General features: G+C 42.2%; 1 protein-coding gene across 6 annotated transcripts in view; it reads left to right on the top strand.

Moving 5' to 3' along the window:
• The window catches only part of LOC114060158 (ubiquitin-associated protein 2-like), a 74973-nt gene that overhangs the window by 817 nt on the left and 60814 nt on the right, over positions 1-13342 (top strand). Inside the window, exon 1 of one of the 6 annotated variants that reach the window (XM_027889419.1) lies at positions 116-331. The exons of the other annotated variants lie outside the window; for them this stretch is intronic. The gene's annotated coding sequence lies outside the window, so the exon portion shown is untranslated. Of the gene's footprint in view, positions 1-115; positions 332-13342 lie in introns of those variants that run through there. 6 annotated transcript variants of the gene reach the window in all.

Below are 13342 nucleotides of genomic sequence, written 5' to 3'. Positions count from 1 at the left end.
CCCCCCCCCCCCGCCAACGGCCCCGCGCGCGGCCCCCGCGCCCCCCTCAGAGCCGCCCAGGCCGCCCGGCCCCGCTTTGTCCGCCCGCCGCTGCCCCGCTCCGTCCCTCGCTCCGCGGGTCGGTCGCTGTCCGCCCGGGCCGCCCCGCCCCGGCGCGCCCGCCGGCGGGTTGCGGGGGGACGCGGCTCTGCCCTACTTTCCGTGGCGGCCGCCCAGGGGAAGCTTCGCCCTGGCCTAGATCGCCGCCCCCCCGTCACCCCGCTCGGCAGGGCCGCGGGCGCGGGCAGCGCCCACCCCGCCGGGCAGCGGAGTCCGCCCGGCCCCCGCAGAGGTGGGTTCGGCGCCCGCGGGAGGGCCCTGCGCCCGCAGCTCCGCAGGAGGGGTCCCGCCTCATCCTCTCACTCCGGGGGTTCCTCCTGGCGAGTCGATGCCTGTAGCTCCGGGGCCGTGAGGGAAGGGGGTGCGATGGGGATCCGGGGGGGCTGGCGGATGGAGTCGGGGCAGAGGGGAGGCGGCATCTCGGGAAGGGAACAGCTGGGTGAATAGGTATCGATCTGTGCCTTGCGCAGGGCTTTACTTCCATGTTGGTGCCCATCCCCTTCCCGGCGGCTCCCTCGCTGGTGGTGGGGGCTCACAGCTATAACAATGACACCTCGGCACGTACGGTGGGTTACCTGAGGACATGGCAATGAATGAACCATTCTCTCTGTTAACGTGCTCCACCTGGTCCTTTCTCACCGTCGGTTGTGTCTGGTTGCTCTGAACTGGGTGTCAGGGCAGGGCTTTGCTGTTGGTTTGGCTTATGTTGCCTCTAAAAACAACAACAACAACAACAAAATCAGTGTTTTCTCTTGTTGATGGAGAAAACTGCAGCGGGGAAGTGAGCTGGTAGATACTCCTCTGCAAGAAGCTGGGTGTGGGAAGGACCTCGTTCTGAGTCTGGCGGCAAGGGTCTGAACTCTCTGTGTGGAATAGGTTCAAAAGCATGTGCTGGAATGTCTGCAGTGCTGTTGGGTGCCACCTGGGAGCTGCTCAGGGTGGACTGGTTTGAAGCTGCTCTCCCGTAGGTGTGTTACCACCAGGAGTGTGGATGTGCAGAGCCCTTCTGGTTGTGTTCAGGGGAACGGGATGTCATGTGGAACAGAAACGTGGGGCTTGCTGTGGAGCTGTGGGAGGGGAAGCTGTGGAGAGGGAATGGAGAGGCTGTCCTGGCCTGAGAGCAGCTGTTTTTTTCCAAGTAGAGAAATTGGAGCTGGATGTGAGGGAAGGGAAGGGAGGGGGAGCAGCACTTGCCATTGAAACAGAGCCCTTCACAAAAAAACGGCAGCGACTCAGCCTCCTGGTTTTGCTTTTTTAATATTTCCCAGACCCTTTTAGCAATTCCCTTGGTTGTATCACGTTCTCTAATGGAATCTGGGTTTGGATTCCTACCTGGCTGACTCAGTATTTATACCTGGACCCATTCTCTCTGTGGTGGTTTGACCTAACTTGTTTAAAGAATTTATTTTTAACCTTACACTAGGTAGCTTGAAAGCAAGCAAGGCTAAATCACTTTGCAGGATTAATGATGTTTTGGGACTCCTGGAGGGTTACATGGAGAAACTGGATTAACTGGTGTAAACCAATTTTGATGTAGAGTCTGGTAAATGAGCTGGCTTCTGTGTTTTTAACCTCAACCATCTTGGTAACTCAGAGGAGGTAGGGAAGAGTGGGAATTGGACAGGCTCTGTTCTGTTTTGCTCTAGTTGCAATTTTAATCATGTCTTGATTTTGAAAACTGTTTGTAGTAAAAAACCCATGAAAATTCTGAAATTGAAACTGTTTCATTTGTTTGGCCAGTCCTCCATAAAGCTCCTGGTGCCATGACTTGCAAAAGGGTTTGATCATTCAAGGGGGCTTGGGAGCTACAGGCTCACTGCTAAAATCTAGGGAAGCCAAGGGGAAACCCAAAAAAGATTCTCATCTGTTACCAGAAGCTGTTATTTTTTTTTTTAATTTTTTGGTTCGTTCTTGTAATTTTTTTAGCTACTGTTTCAGAATCCAGAAGCAGATTGTTGGTGTTCTGTATTTCTTCCATGGACTTTAGTTTTAGGTGATGTTTTCCTCACAGCATGCCATTTTTTGGTATGTTTTGTGTTTGTTGCTGGTGTCCCCCTAGTGATGCTGCTCCTAGCAGTGCTGACTAACTGTGCTTGCGCAACGTGTGTGCCCTGCACTGTTAATGCTCTATTAATAATTAGCATTGGTAGTACTACTGTTAGCAGTGATCTTTGCTTGCAGTTTCAGTCATGTTTAGTACCAGCACTTGGAATAGGTACTTCATGGAAGACTAAGGAGTAAGACTTCAGATCTTTTATGATTTTTTTTTTTTTGTTTATCTTTGTCTCTTATTTGGTTAAAGCACATGAGCAGGACTCTGAAGACCTGTGTTCAGTGCTTGGCTTTGCAGCAGCCTTGTGTGACCTTGCTAAAAGAGAGACCAAGAGACTGGTCCCCTTTGTAAGGTGACAGACTAAAGAAACTCTATGTTGTATCTGTAGAGTTCAGAAGTGTTGAAAGGAAGGTGCTAAAGGAAATACGAGTGATACCCACTGCAGTGTTGTTATTCTGCTGGAAATGTTGGTGAATTGAGATTTTTTTTCTGATACAGTTTGTTTGCTTGTAGCCCACTGGGTCCTTTTTGCTTTTCAGAAAAGACCTAGTTTGGACTTGTACTGTTTTCCATACAACTTCCCTAAACAGGTTACGTTCATTAAAGTGAGAGCTGGGATGAAAGGTTGTGAGGTGCCTCCTTTGCAATTACTTCGGGTTCATATTTTACAAAAATTGTACAAAGGGTTTGTCTGTTTTGCTCTGACATGAAAGTCCACACTCTTTGATTTTGGCCATCTGAGCTAGGAGTCTTTTTGGAACTCCCCTTCTGCCTGGGGCTCCCACAAGGCTGTTCCTTCCACAGGTGTGGTACCCTCAGCCATCCTCTCCCCATTACTTCTCAGCGCTGCAAAGGGTAAACAGGGACTAAAGACAGAGGTGGTACAATCTGACGCGTAAGATCTCATGGCTTGCTCAGCTTGCTTTTACAACATCATAAATATTTTGCTGAGCTTGTTTTACTTATGTTCTCCTTAGATTGTACAAGTAAAACTTGTAAAATAGGTTATGCGAACAACCTTGTGCAGCTTCCGTGGATGGAGTTGTTTCTATTCTCAGTTCTCTTGAAATTCTCTTTTTTCCTTTTTGTCCAGCTGTCTTTGTGAAACCTGCATGATATTGCGGCTTCTTTTTGAAGATAAACTGATAAAGCTTTTTTCCTCTCCCTTCTCAGCTTCTTAAATCAGTCTTCCAACAAATGAGCTTGGAGGAGTCCTTAACCTGGCTGTCTGTAGCATTTTGCATTAAAAACAATGAAATTTTTCTCATGTTGAGAGAGCTTTGATCTCTCTTGAGACTTAAGGTTTGCCCGAAGTCGTACTCTATGGTGAACCTTAGGGTTTTGTTTTTCTGCTTTATCATACAGGAAATATATTTTATTCCTGCAGAAGATTTGTGTTCAATGGAATTTCTGTTACAGAGTCATTCAGTATTTTAATCCAAAGTTAAATGAAGGAAACACAAATACTTTCTTAGCCTCCAGATCTGAATCATCAGGTTGCACTTTTTTTAACCTGGTTTAATGGAGGGGAAAAAATGTCTGTCTCAGTCTGTTAGGCAGTCCTGTGGCTGAAGGTGTAAAATTTGAATTCACTAGCTATGATCATGTTCCTAGATATTTTTGATGGTTACCTCTAGAGAGAGGAAGTCTTTCTGCTGTTTTATTGTGTCTGGCATAGATTTCATGTAGAACATTTCATTTGTATTTCTTATGACAAAAGTGCTGTTCCTGGAAGTAGGATGATGCTTTAGAGACCATAGTGAGGTTGCTTTTGAGCAAAGAAAACACAGTATTTTTTATACTCTATTTGTCAAGTATTTTGGGGATGATAGATAGATAGTAACATAGAGTGAAGCATATGGCTTCTGAAAACTTTCTGCTTCCTCTTCCTGCTTGATTCTCAATATTAACTGAATTATGGCTGTTTTATGCTGAACATTTGACTGATGTCTTGTATTATCATGTTGTCCATGTCTCCCTCTATTTGTTGCTGATTTATTTTTTCTCTCTGCATTCTTCCTCTATTTTTAGAATTGCATGTTGTCTTACATACAGTTTCAGTAACATGAATCTGAAAGGAATCCTGGTACCAAACCCTGCTCTTCTGTTGGGCTGTGCATAGGATTCATACAGTATCTTTTTGTATTGAAGAAATTCTGATCCATGCTTTTGGTGGGTTGTACTCCAAGGGGCAGATGTCTGCTGTGCTTTTATTTCAGTCAGACATTCTTGAGATCACTGACTTGTGATCAGAGACCTAAGTTACTGATGTTAGCTTCGGGTGACTAAGTGTGGTGAGGGGGAGCAGTACTGCACATCCTGGTCTTGTGCTTCACTTTCTTTTATTAGCCACTGAATGAATTTCTGAATGTTTGAAACACGGGGTAAGTGCCAAGGGGTAACTCTGAAATTCAGTTTAGGGAAAGATCGGAATAGTGCTATGAGCTTGGTGAAGGCAAGTTAATGAGTTTGCAGAAGGGGGGTTTCTTCTCAGTGTTTCAGAAAACCTTGAGGCTTTCTGATGCACATCCTTAACCTGTTCGTTTTCTTTGCTGCATCCTGATGTCCAGATTAGCACCAATGCCCAGGAACTCTTCTTTACATCTTAGCAAAAGATGCTTATTATCTTCCTTGAATAGTTCTCTGTTGTGAGTGAAACATAAAACTTTCAATTTTATGCCTGTACTCCAGTTTTCATCATTTGGCCTTTTTATCTGTTAATATAGTAGTGTGTGTTGCTGGATTTGATGTCCCAATGGCTTTTGCCCTACCTGATTTAATTGAAGAATCTCTTGATTTTTCTAATTTATTACTGTCAGAGCAGAATGCTAGAGCCTGAGTTGTCTCTAATGAGGCTTGTGGGGCATTTTCAATAACAGCTTTTCTGTTATAGGACTTGCTTGCCTTTTCACTTCATTCAGTCATCGACTGTCTGATGTTGGCGGGGACTTCTAGAGGTGGTCTTGTCTCCCCTTGCTCAAGCAGGGCCACCTTCAGCAGGTTACCCAGGACTGTGTCTGGACACTGTTTGTATCTGTCTGAAGGTGGACGCTCCACCCTCTCACCGGGGAACCTGTGCTGTGCCAGTGCTTGGTCACCCTCAGAGTACAAAATCCTTCCCTGATGTTCACATGGAGCCTCCTGTGTTTCAGTCTGTGCCCCTTGGGTCTGGTCCTGTCCCTGGGCACGGCTGGAAGGAGCTCGGCTCTGTCTGTGCACCTTTCCCACAGGTACTTCGGGTACTTACGTACATTGATAAGGCACCACATCCCCCCCAGGCTCGCCTCTCTGAGTTAAACCACATGACATAGTCAGATCAGTCCTTCAGGCAAACTCAACCCATATGTCCTTACAGGTCCTTGAGAGGGAGGTGGATTAAACACTGAATGTAGTTTGGGTGGTGGTAACAGTAGCTCATGACTGTTGATGGATGCAGGAGCGGGTGGGTCTGGGATATGGGTGGGTTCAGAGAAGGTGCTGTGAAAATGCAGTAAGATGCGTCTTTCAAATCTAAGTAATCTCTGTGCTTTCAGATAAGGAGTAATTGGCTGTCCCAGCTCTAGCTGAATACTATAATTCAGCAGTTCTGTGAGGGAGGAAACAGGTCAAACGCTTGATTGTCTGCTAGTGCTAGAATTGTCCAAGTCCTGTGTATGTTCTATTTAGGAACTGCCTGGATTGGAAATGATGGCTTAATGTACCTACATCATTTAGGAGAGGTTAGACTGAGTTCTTGCTGTGCTTCTGCGTATTGAGCAGTTCATTTTATGAAGTTGTGTATATCAAAGTGATTTTGAAAAGTACTTTTTGATGAGACTAAGGCCCAAACTTTGCAGAATTACATGAGTCCTGGTAAATCAGAAGGGAACCGGACCAGCCCATTTTTCATATTCTTGCAAACTCATACACCTTCCCTGAAAACCCCAAGACCCCTACAGCTGTAGAGGAAGGTTGATATAAAGTTAGATGGTTAAAATTGCTTTCGCAGTTAGGATTATTGAATCTGAGGAGTTCTGGGACAACTGTTTTAGAACAGTCATCTGAAATGAAACATCACTGAGATGTAGTTTCTGCTAGGAAACCTTCCTCAAATATTTGGATGACTTCACTCCCTTGCTGATTCTGTTGATTGCTGGGGAGTTTGAGAACTTCAGTCTTAGGAGAGCAAAGCAGGAATATATAACTTTTATATTTGTTCTCGGTAGACAAATCCATTAAAATAAATGATCAACAGAAGACATTTTAAGTGTTTCACTAGTTATGAAATGACCCACCCACTATAAAATACAATAAAACATAGTGAAAGAAACTGCAGAACCATCACTTTTCAGTTCCTTTTAGTATCTAAGTAAAAATTGAGCACAAAAGCATATTGAGTGAGGCATCTTACCTTGCAGGCTGGAATGAGCAGGTTTTGAACACTTAATTCAAACTGTGGTAACTGAAACCATTCCATTCAGAAAAAAACCCAAGTAGCTATTTGGGACTGGAACTGAATGTAGGGGAGAAAAAATTAAAGAGTTTAGTAATTGGACTTAGCAATTGGTTCCCTTTATTTACAGACCCTGATTGAAAAGGTGGCATCTAAGTCTTCCTCCCTTGCTGGTTGCTCCACAAAAGTTAGGATCAGTTGTTAGCATGTCTTTTGATGGTACTTTCCTTGGCTGCACAGACAGGTTCTAATGCAGTATGTAGAGGGAGAGGGACTCAGTGAGTTGCTTGTGGAGGAGCAGGAGGAGGATGTGGCTTGGGGTAGTCACAGGTTTGGGGTGGGGGAAAAGGGGGGAAGAATTTGGTATTCCTGAGCTTGATATCTCGGGTTGTTACTTTGGTTTTTTTGTTCAAGTTATCCAGAGTCTGTTTCATAGCAGCAGAATCATATCCCCAGTAATGCTGGAGAGCCTTAGGTGTGTCTTAACAAACAAACAAAATTCCTGCTTTGATGAACTGCACTGAAAGTGAGTAATGAAATAGTGCTGGGAGTGATCAGCTCTGGTGAAATACCCGGGGAGGAGGGAGGGGTCTCTCAGCATCTCTTTTGACCTCTAAATCTGCCTGGTGAATTATTGGACACTGTGACTGCATTTCAGTCCTTTGAAGTGGTGTTGCTCTGTTGGTGTGTAGCAGCTGGGTCTTTGCTAATGCCAACTGGAAAGCTGTGAGATTGTTTTTCATCTTACTTCTGGTGTTCCTACAAATGTGTTTTTGTTCTGCGCTTATGGGTATGTGTAGGGCAGCATTGACAACTTTCCATGTTCCCCAGAAGTTTATATATGAACAGACACGCTGGAAAGACTGTGAAAGTTTTTAATGATAATTTTTTTCTTTTTTTAAATGAGAAGTGTTGAAGGGGATAAGCTGTCTCTTCTGGCACCCAGTAATTCTGGGGAAAGTTAGCTCTGTTGGTAGGTAGATTCACTTAGTCCTTCTGCAGAGTACAATGAGAACCTTACCACCTCTTGTATCTCCTGAAAAATCTCAACTTCAGATTGACCTCACATAAACATAGCTCAAACACTGTGCTGAAATGTATGTCTGAACTCCACTGATTTTGTTATAGCCGAAGCCTAAAAACATTAATCTGAAGACAACATGGAGAAGCCTGAGCTTCACATTAGGCTGGTTTATCTGAATGCATGTTTGGGTATTATGACTCTATTGTATTTTGTACTAGTGTGGTATTTATGGCTACAGACGTGTGCAGCTCTGCTTTCTTGAAATCTCAAAGACCAACCTGGAGGGAGTGCTGTGCTTAGCTCTTCCAGGACTTGGTGTGCTCTGACCTTCCAAGCAGTCAAGCTTCAGGGATGTGTCAAAGCTTGCTGAAATACTGACCTACCGTGTCTATTCTCCATCTCTTTTTTTCAGAAGTTATATATGTTTTTAAAATTACCCAAATTTCTAATTTAAAAGAAGAAATACCCTCAATTTAATTTAAAAAAAATTATAAAATAAAATCTTTGTTAAGGGTCAGATCAGTTTAAAATAAAAAGTTCCCTAAAAGCTCATCCTAACAAAGGTGATGTGAATATTTTATGGTTGTTCTAAATCCAAAACATCGCAGTTGCAAGAGTCTTAGGGTTAACCAAAACACTATCATATGTTTTTGGAACTTAGACTTTCCAGGTTTTTACAGCAATTGGATATCTGACTATTTTAGTTTGACTGCAATGTACTTTTGACAGTTAAGCAACAAATTTGTCAAGGTAAAACCAGCGCTGGCAAGTGAGTTTTGGGTAAACATTTGTTTAATTTTATTTCCCTCTGAAGTGAAGTTTCAGCCTTTAGCGTATTCACATTACTTTGTAAGGTTGACTTTTCTTTGATTCACCAGGTTTGATCCTAGTTTTTCTTCTCACTTTATGTCATTGCATTCCTGGAGCTCTTTGTTTCATTCCTCATTTAAATTTGGTAGGAACTGATAATTCAGTCAAACAAAGGTTGTTATCCTCAAATGTGCTTATATGTTGGAATATACATTGAAGTCTAGCATAATCTCTGATATAGAAGGCCTTACTCTTGGTGCTTTGTGTTCTGGGAATTTGCTGGGTTATATTCACTGTATATATAACAGTTGAGAATTTAGAATGGTTTTAAAGGGAAGTTATGTCTCGGCTTTTGGAATGAGATAATTATTTAAACATACTTTTACCTTCCTTTTTCCCTGACAAAAAAAAAAAAAAAACACATCAGAAAAGCGCATAAAATGTTTTTCTTGGATGTATTTGTGACTCTTCAAATAGACTTTCATGGATATGTGGAAGTAAAAATTCTACTCCTTAAAGTTGCTGTCTTCAACAGTCGTATGTATACTCAGCAATGTTTAAATGCAGTGTATTGAGAGCTGCTTTATCCCATTCTACAAGTCTCTTGCCTTTGATCCTGCAGAGAAATTCCTGTGATGTAGCTGTGAGCTCACAGTATCTTCCAACAAATCTCTAAAACTCAAACTTCATGGCAGAGTTCTTTTGGTATCAAAACTAAGGTCATGCTAACACCTTCCTTACAATTTTAGAGGATAGCAACAAGGTTGGCAAGTACTCCTTCTGTGATTTGAGACATCAGAAAATGGAGGAACCGTGAGGACAGTACCACTTGGATGAGGCTTGTATGCTTTCAAAAAACCATTCTAAAAACCCCTGCAGAACTGCAAATTTCAGTGTGCAAAAGGTGAGAGCAACAATGAGCAACTTCTTAGGTGGTTACTTGCTGCTGATTACAGCTTTGGGTGAATGCTGTGTCTTGGACCTTTTCCTCTGATCAGAGGAGGCATGTTGCATTCTTCCTTCTACAGTTTTTATTTTCACTTTATTCTTGTGAATCAGATTCTTACTAGATTTCCGGAAGCCATGTTTTGGGCAGTGTACTCACTGAACTTGAAAAACAATCTTGTGTTAAATTGAGAACACATTTAAGGCATTGTTCTGTTCTGCATTTTAAACTTGCCTGCCTTTGGTTTCTGAATTTATTTACAGTGTTATCTTGCCCTGTGCAGCAAGTGTGCTTAGCAGTCCCCTGCTCTGCTAGAATTTTTAAATAACACTCTGTAAATGACTGAAAGTTATTACAGTATTTAAAAAGCTGTTACTTAAGTTTGTAGTGCAGTTTTTAGAATTGGTAATACTTCATCTTGGTTATCCCTTGCTTATCCTTTGGTTGTTTCTGTGTGCATGTGGCTTTATGGTAGTTTTGGAGAAAATTGATGTTTACAGTGCATCTTGTGCTGAAGTGGTTTTTAAGACTGTCGCTGCCAAACCGTTTGTTTAGTGAAGTTTTTATAGGTGCAATATGATCTCTAAAGCTGATACCTGTAATATTTTAATGCTGCTGCTAGAGTTCAACACTGCATTTAGCGAAATGTGTGTTCTGGAGAATTCACATGCGTACTGAAGGTGAGGTGCGCAGTTAGTATAAATAAGCTGTTTCAGAAACTAAGATGTGAAGAATGTAAGTCCATTTTCTTTCAAAAGTGAGTAACTTCATCTTGCACCACAGTCTTTTAGGCTGGTGGTAAAACATGCAGTTGACTACTGTCTTCTTGGGATGTTTTAAAAAACAGATTTTCTACTTCAGCATTTTAATATTGCCTTCCACAGTATATAAACCTGCATACCTGTGTGGAATGAGGGGCTGTGTTTCATTACTATGCTGTACTAAAGTAATTCAGCAGAGTACAAAAATATGTTAAGGGGAGCCTTAACTTTATGAAAAGACGGGAAGCATGTTTCTGTGAAAAGGAATTTCTTAGTGGCCTATTAATAGGAAGGAAGTTTTGAAGAAAAACTTCATATGCTCATTAAGATTTTGCAAATTCAGAAAAAAAAAAAGTTGTTCTTACATGTTTGTCAATTTTATTATGAGCTTATCTGGCTTGGAAAGAAATAGTGGGAGAGAGTGAAAATGCATGGAAGCCAAGCAATGTTTAAGTCAGTCTAGACTTGCAGAAAATGGTAAAGACAGGGCTGGAAAAGTAGCTGTGGGTCTTAAAAGGAGCCTAGGGGGGGTTCACCCTTACTTATGTTGGAGAGAAAATAAATAGTGAATAAAATGCAATAAAATTGCACGATTTGACGTCCTGTGTAGGCAGCTTACCTCTTTGGTATCTTCTCTAGAAAGGTCAAGAAACTAAGAAGTGAGTGATGAATTTAATTTTGATGTAGCATTAAAGATGAGAACAGCCTGGATGACTTTATTCCTGCTTTTAGATTTGAATTCTGCGTAAAGGGATCTTTATTTGCCTGCTTCTTTTTAGCATGTTGTACATTTGAGATTGTGAAGATAGTCCTCCATCTCTTTGGATAGTTTGGTATCATTCTGCTGTGGATGAGATAGACCTGGCCTCCTGTAAATTCTAGAATGATGGAACAAATGTAAGTGAATTTACATGTGACACCAAAGTGAGAAGCTATGAGGAAAATAATGCTCCGTATCAAGTGGGAAAGCTTGGGGTAAAACCATGTTTTCTGACTGAAGCAAATCAACATGAGGAGTAGTATCAAAGGAAACTTGTCAAACCTGCCTTGTTTTAAGGTAGACAAAAATGTGATAATGGCTGTGGCCATAGAAGGAGCAATCCAGAGATGGCAGAGAAGTGAAAGTGCTCCTTGATGGCTTTCAGTTCTTGGTGCTGTTTCTGTGGTTGGTTTTTCTCTGAGCACCTCACAGTGCATTGGAAAAAGGATTTCACTTCTCACAGTGTTTCACTTTGGAAGACTAAACCAAATGGCTGATAGTTTTCATTAAGAGATTATATACAGTAGAGATTGTAAAGAAAGGAAGTGGTTAATAGTGCCTTACAAACTATTTCTTTTCCTCCTTTTGGAACTTTATGTTCAGAATTGTATGTCACTGCAAAAAAAGTTGCTTTTTTACTTTGGTGGATAGTCCTCCTGCTTAAGATGAACCTTGAGAAATATCATCATCTGGAAGATAAATATAGAAAGATGTTCCAGAATATCTTGCTTTATTTATAAGATTTATTTTTTTTTTCAGTAAGACTCCTGATCTCTTTCAGCAAGACTTCTTGGCCTTCTGAAAGTGAGCATATCACAGGGATTGATCTGTACTAGTGGTCTTTTCTTGATGTCTGGTTCAAGGAGTTGGGTCTGAACAGCTGTGGGGCTGCTACTGAGCTCTTTGGTGTTGCTACCGAAACTCTGAAGTTACAACAAAAAAATCTGATATCGTCATGTTTTTAGCATATTGTATAGATACAGCTTTACTGGTTGATTGCACAGTGTATTTCCTTTTGTATTGTTGTGGCTTGTAATTTCACCATTGCTTTTTGTTGTGTTACAATGTGACCTGATCAGTGGGAGAAATCTAAACTAATCCTCCCCTCCAAAACTTTTCTGTGGTAGCATTTTCTACTTTGTCCCTCGTTATCAATTCTAGTGTGAATTAACTAGATGCCTTTTTTTTTAAGGCAGTCGAGTGTGTTTCCGCAAGTGTGAGAATGTAACAAATGTCTGCTCTTGCTGGGCTATTTTTAGTCATCTTGCTTGTATCTGTTTCTATTCAAAGAATCCCTTTGGAAGCTGTTCCAGGAGAGCGTGGTTTGGTGACAGTGAGGGGGGCAGGGAGAGCGCAAGCATGGAGTGCATTCATGATCTGGAAAGGGAGATGAGGGGTGTGCGGTACTGCTTCCTGTGTGCCACCTTGTTTGGACCACCCATTCGAAGAGAATTCTCCCTTGGGGGGGATCGTCATGGCTGGTGTTACCTGTTTCTGGGTATCATTTGGAGGACCTGGGTTTCAGCTTGAATCTTCTTACTTGGTTTGTTTTTCTGTGGAAACAACAATTCATTTTAGGGGCTATTGTATCAGAGCAAGTAGCAGAATTATGCGTTTCTGCAGTTTAATAATCAAAGCCAGCAGTTCCTATTGCTTGTTTTTCCCTGCTCTTCTTTTTGTTTTGTTTTGTTCTGATACCAGCCTAATCTGGATTAGCCTTCCTAATAAATTTTTTGAAGGTTTTCATTTGTTATTTAACTGCCTTTTTTTTTTTTTTCTCTTGTTGTCTGTGGCAGGCGTTATTCATTTTGTGGGTACAGCTAGCTCTCGATTGTAATAGCAGTGATGGGTGGGAGGTGATCCACTGAACTTTTTTTGGTTTAAACTCTTCTTACAAATGGTGCTGTTGACAAACTGGAAGCCTGAAGTGTCCTTGATGTTTGGTGGCAGCGCCCGTTGTGTGTACTGACGTAGCCCAAGCTTTAACTCTTCTACATGTGTCCTGCTGGCATTGTCATTAGAGAAGTGAGGAACAGTGCTTTTGAGAGAAGTCAGTCACAGTATAGGAAGGTCATCAGTCCTGTGCGACTTTAGTGGTGTGCTTCAGCCTTATCTCAGATGCTTTGACCACTTAAATATTTTGTATTGATAGCTTAACCAGAGAGTGGCCTGAGATCATAGGTCCTTCCTTGTATTCTTTAAAGAGAACATCTATAACGTGTTTAGTTTGTACTCTGCAGCTGTTTCCTCACCTTCTTATATATGTATGTGCCCTGAGCTCACCGAGACTTCTTGCTGACCCCTGAGTTCACCTTGGAGTAGGCTGGAAAGCTGTGCAAATTATTAGAGTCTGCAGAGGCTTTGCCTGGTGATTCTTTGGGTGGAGGGAGCCATTTGAAGAACTTCCAAGTCACCCAGCCCTGTCTTCCTGAATGAGTTTGTCCGGATTTCCTCCTT

This window comes from Empidonax traillii, unplaced genomic scaffold (genome assembly GCF_003031625.1).
Source record: "Empidonax traillii isolate 1590-97213 ecotype Southwest subspecies unplaced genomic scaffold, ASM303162v1 scaffold262:size680716, whole genome shotgun sequence".
Lineage (NCBI taxonomy): Eukaryota > Metazoa > Chordata > Aves > Passeriformes > Tyrannidae > Empidonax > Empidonax traillii.
Note: the sequence above shows the minus strand (reverse complement) of the source record. Positions and strands in the feature narration are given on the sequence as shown.